Genomic DNA, 6,000 nt, shown 5'->3' with positions numbered 1-6,000 from the left:
ACGAGACCCTCATTTGTAATTCATATCGTATCATTTTTTTGCACACTTTATTCAATATATATTTATTTATCCTAAATGGATATCTTTAATTTTACACACACACACATATTAAAGAAACATATACAAAAGTTTTATTAAAAAAGAAAGCTGAGATTTCTTCAAAATTGATAATATCCCTTCTGGGTTTGAGATTGAACATGTAGACTCAATCCAAACCCTCAAGCGAGAACTTCAAACACACAAAAAAACTATTCCCTTTCTAACTAAAGATTTTCCAAAATACCCCCAAGATCAAAATACATTTGCTTTCTATTTCTTACTACTTAACGATTTGACTTTATCTGACTTCTTGTTTTCCTTTTTCCTTAGTGAGATGTTTTTTCCCTTTTTCCCAACTTGACTCCAGCCTGCGTTTTCTAATGGTTTTGTGGAGTTGTTCTTCTACGAATGGACTTTGTTGTCTGTATCAAATTTTTCGTATGCCTGATCAGCTTAGGAAATTGTATCTCCAACCTGTTTTTGCGGGATCTAGAATTCATACGAATTTGTTGGGCTTGAACCTCATATGTTTCTGAATTCACTGGGTTCACTTTGACATGCATTTCTTCCTTACTGTCTTTTACTTCCTTCGATGAATCCTCTTTGACATGCACTTTTTCCTCAATTTATTTTACTTCCTCCTTGGTTTGGGTCTCTTCTTCCTTGTATACAATTTAATGTTCTATTTGAGAACCTTCCCACCATTTGGGCCTCCAACTATTTTTACAAACACTATTATTCTGCATTCGCTTGGGGCAATTCTTGATTGCATGCTCTGTTTCATAACATGCTCGTCATTGGGATGAAACATTTTCATAACCAAGCTTTTGAACCCATAATACATAATCTGACGCCTTTAGATTTATCTTAGCATGAAAAACTTTATTAAAATCCATCTCCACACATATTCAAGCATAGGTCTTGAGGAAATGCTCAGTTTCTAAACTACGGTAGTAAAATTTCCCTATTGCATTTCCAGTAGAAGTTAACAATGAGAGATTCCAAAGATGTAGGGCAAGATTCAAGAACCTTACCCAAACTGGAGCTAAGGAGATTGCCATTATGACTAGAGCAAAAGTAGGAGACACAAGCTGCATGAAGAGACAAACACTTCCCCAAAACTAGGGCCCAAAATACCAAATAATATTCTTATCCTCAAGATTGTCAAAGACAACACAAAAAATACCAAGTTGGAGGGTAAATATTCAAATCATAAGACAATAGATGTTTCCACGAATCAAAAATCCACTTGTCGAGATTAGTCAGCCGTGGCCAAAATGCATTGAATCTACATACCAAACCTTGTTCTGAAAAAAAAATCACAGATAAAGGCTTCATCCCACAAGGGAACATCGAAGGCATACACTTCTTGAATTGTCAGTAGAACCTATTCAGATTTCAACATAGCACTGTAAGGAACCTTGGCTTGATTTGCTTGAGAGGCAGAGTTTGCAGAACCAACTGCCATTCCTTCGAGAGATACCATTTTCTTCACTGAATCATGGAGATTCACCATTATTTGGTATGCAGGGGTCATACAATAAAAATCTATGGGGAGATTTGCACAATATGTGTATGGATCGGTCGGCTAGGGAAAAAACCTAGCTGCCACAAGGTTTTTCAGAGCTTCGTCCATCACTATATTTTACAAATATTTTGGATATCACCTTGGTGAGCCAAATTTGGTTGTCAAACATATGATTGGAAACTCATGCACTAACTCTAAGGTTTGAGTCAATGCGACTTCATGCAAATGTGTTAGCTATTGGGTTGGCATGTATGCCCATTGATCCTTGTTGCTTAAGTAATTATTCCAAGATGTGTGTGACTTGCCACCTTACCTTTTTTTTTTTAAATTAATGCCTTTACCATTTTTAACCTTTCATTAGGAAATAAAGACCATGGTTTGCCTATGCTTCTATTAAAACACTCCTTAGTTCAACCTACTAGCATTGTTTTCTTATTCATTTGTTTCTTTGTGCAAAACTTTGAGTACATGATAAAACTTTACCTTCTCAAATCTGTTGATCTCTTTAGCTATATTGGTGAATACGTGTGACAACATAAATTGAGCCTTGTTATGACTTTCAACCATTGCTTTAATTACTCCTTATAAATCTCCAATAATAAGTATGCTTCTATATTTTCATTCATCTATAATACTTAGGCTCAATCTTTGATATAATGCTAGTGCTTCAACTTGGTTATTAGATGTTATCCCTCCACCTTAAGCAAATGCATTTCCTCTCTTCCTTCGAGATCTAGAATGAACCCTCCTACTCTTGCCACCCCTTTTTTTCATCACGCCTACTACCAACCGTTACTAGTCTCATATATTGGCCTCTAGTTGGAAGCCCAAATGTTTCAAACTTACCTCTAAGTTAACAATATTGTAAGAGAATACATAAGTGATACAATTTCTTTCCACATCACATATATCCTAAAGAGATATTGTTGACTTTGCAATGCTTATTATCATTTTAGTGGTTACATAGGATATCTCAACAATTACTTTTAAACATCTTAACCACTATTCTTGAATCTTTACAAAATATTAGAATGTCATCTACTAACAACATATATGTGGCATAACAAGAATTACCAACTTAAATTTGTCATTCCAAATAACATTATTTACTAATTTACTCAATTCTTCAATTGAAAGGGATTGAGAAATGCTAGGCACTCTTTTCTAAATCTTATTTATAAATTAAAGAAATGCTTCACAATTTATTTATGATTAAATTATTATTATTATTATTTATACACTATCATAATTTAATTGTCAAACCAAAAGTGGAGATAACCATCATTGACTAATATCCACGAATGCAAGCTAACCTATGGTTTGTACGGATGTAAGTTTTCATTCTTTCCTTACATCTATATCCACGAATGCAAGCTAACCTATGGTTTGTAAGGATGTAAGTTTTCACTCTTTCCTTACATCTATATCCACGAATACAAGCTAACCTATGGTTTGTAAAGATGTAAGTTTTCACTCTTTCCTTACATCTAAAGAAGACGAGGATCACACTTAGGCTCAACCACACAAGCCTTTAGGATGACTAAACTTTTGTCCATGAAATTTCGAACACCATGGAATGCCTTATAAACACTTCTAATTAAAATTTGGCAAAAAATAATTTTAAAAATAAAAAAATTCCCATTTTATCTTTAAATTGGGTTGGGTTTGTTTTGTTTTTTTGTTTTGTTTTGTTTTGTTTTTTTGTTTTGTTTTGTTTTTTTTGTTTTGTTTTGTTTTGTTTTTTGTTTTTGTTTTTGTTTTTTGTTTTTTGTTTTTTGTTTTGTTTTTTGTTTTTTGTTTTTTGTTTTGTTTTTTTTTTTTTTTTTTTTTTTTCCACAGGAAAAAAGCGAACCATCTATTAACCATAGAGAGTTACAAAGCAAATGTTGAGCATTTCGGAAAGACTCGTTTTTCACCTTATAATAGGGAGAAAGAAAAGTCTCAACTGGTTGACAATACATGCATGCGAAGTATTTGCACACTAGTCTCACCATCAAAACAAGCAAAACGACCCGTCCTGTCCATGCACACCTCCCAGGATCCAAAAGAGGATAACACGTAGAAGAGATATGATAAAAGACAGAAGCTGAGAGTCCGAAAGATCAGCGAGGCAAACAACGTCCTCAGAGAATCCATAGTAAGCACTAGAAGGATTCTCGAACTCAAGAAAAAACAATGAGATTACACAGCGGCCCGGGCCTCCTTTTTAAAGGAAAACAACCCAGGAGACCTGAAGAAGTTCTTCAAAAAATGTAGCAAAAACAAAATGAAACAGTTTCAAACTATGTACAAAACACAATAACAGTTTTCTGTTAAACAAAAGCTTAAACAAAAATGGGTTGTTCGAGTGGTCGAATCACCCCATTTTCTTCCTCCAAAACTGACCACGACCCCATATCTTGTTCAACACCCTCTTTAGAAAGGCGATCAGCTTCATAGTTCCTTTCCCTGTAGATATGGCAAAGAGAAATCTCCGTGAAGTGACATTTAAGATGAGAAACTTCTTTAAGTAGAGGAAGCAAGATGAAATTTCTGCAATGTTGAGTCCCATTAAACCATTTCACAATGTTCATTGAATCCCCAAAAATCTGGACTTCTCTCACATTCCTAAGGATAAGCCAACAAAGAAGGAAGTGTAAGGCTTTCAATTCAGCAAAGTTATTGGAACCCTGGCCAAGACCAACAGATGCTTTAACAATCTTTTCCTTTGATAAATGAATAATCAAGCCAGCCCCGCAACGTCCATTAATGTCAGAGGCCCCGTCAAAATAAGCCCACAGAATTGAATATCTAATAGATTCTTGACGAACAGCTCTGGTAGTAGGAGGAGCTTGCGGAACAGGGATACTATCATAAATAGCAGCTCCTTCTGCAGCCAGTCTTCCAATCGGGAAGACAGAATCCTTAAAAATGACCTGATTCCTAGCAAGCCATGTCCCCCAAGTTATGAGAAGCGGAATGGATCTCTCTCTGTCGTTTGTAGCTTCATTCCACCACCTCTGCCAAGCTTCCAAGAACCCCTGCCCTTCCCATCTAAAAGGAATTTTGAGCAACCTTAACATTTCGGCCCATAGGCTAGTGTTAAAAGGGCATAAAAGGAACAGGTGTTGAACTGTTTCGATACTATCTTTACAGAGGGGGCACCAGCCAGGACCAATCCTTCCTCTTCTTTGAAGAAAATCCCAAGTAGGAACTTTCTGTAGCAGGACACACCAGAAGAACAGTCTTGTTTTAGCTGGCCCTTTTAACTTCCAAAGCGGTTTAACCCACCAAGCCAGATTCTCCCACCCATTTTGAGACATCAACCATTTATACCCCATCTTTGGAGAGTAAAGCCCATTCTGGGCAAAGACCCATCTAAGTTCATCCAGAGAGTCAGAGAGCCTGACTGATGAGTTGAGTAGGTCCCTTCTATACAAGTCCCATTCCTCCAGCCATTCTTCATCCAAACGTAAATCTCTTCCCTGAATCCACCCTTGACTCCATATGGTGGAAACCTAGGGATCAGCCACCTGATTTAAAGTGTAGAGTCCCCTATCTTTTAAAGCCGAAACCAGCCCCTGAGATAGAGAAAAACTCTCTGTACATCCTATCCAGGGGTCTCTACCCAGCCTGATCTGAGTTCCATCCCCCACACTCCAAGCCAAACCCTTCTCTATAACTTTGACAGAAGCGACCACAGCTTTCCAAACCACCGAGGAGTTTTTGGAAGTCTTTTGCGGCAATCTGATCCAATCTAGCGTTGATAGAGGATCAATATATTTTCTTTTAGAAACAGAGGTCCACAGGTTCTCAAAGGAAATGAGCCTCCAGGCGAGCTTTGCTACTAAAGATTGGGAGAAGCAAGCAAGATTTTTTATACCCCAGCCTCCCCACTCTTTAGGACGTGCCACTTTATCCCAAGCAATCCAAGGGGTAACTTTCTCTGACTTGGACCCCGCCCACAGAAACCTGCTACATAATTTGTCAATTGAGGATAAGATTCCTTTGGGAACCCATGTCAGACTAGCCCAATAGACTAGAACTGCCATCAGAACATATTTTATTAACACTAGCCTACCTGCCCTGGAAAGCCACTTGAAACTCCAATGTTTCAGTTTGGATTCGATTTTTGCAAGGATCCATTTCCAATCATTGATCCTGTAATTATCAGGCTTTAGAAAGAACCCCAGGTATTTAAAAGTATCCTCCAGCGATTTGACTTCAAAATTTAGGACCAACTCCACTCTGCACACCAACTCTCTGGACAAACTTGTGCATGTGAGTGTGGATTTTCTCTCGTTAATGCAGAGACCAATAGCCTTCAGGAAAAGGTCCAAGATCCTCTTGAGCGTCCTACAGTCCTTGAGACTTCCATTGCTGAACAGAATTATGTCATCCACGAAGAGGAGGTGAGTGACCCAAAAATTATCAGCTACTTCAATACCTTTGAG

The sequence above is a fragment of the Pinus tabuliformis genome, chromosome 3_1, assembly GCF_031772625.1.
Source record: "Pinus tabuliformis cultivar Carrire ecotype Pingquan chromosome 3_1, CPIR1, whole genome shotgun sequence".
In the NCBI taxonomy this organism is placed as follows: Eukaryota; Viridiplantae; Streptophyta; class Pinopsida; order Pinales; family Pinaceae; genus Pinus; species Pinus tabuliformis.
Note: the sequence above shows the minus strand (reverse complement) of the source record.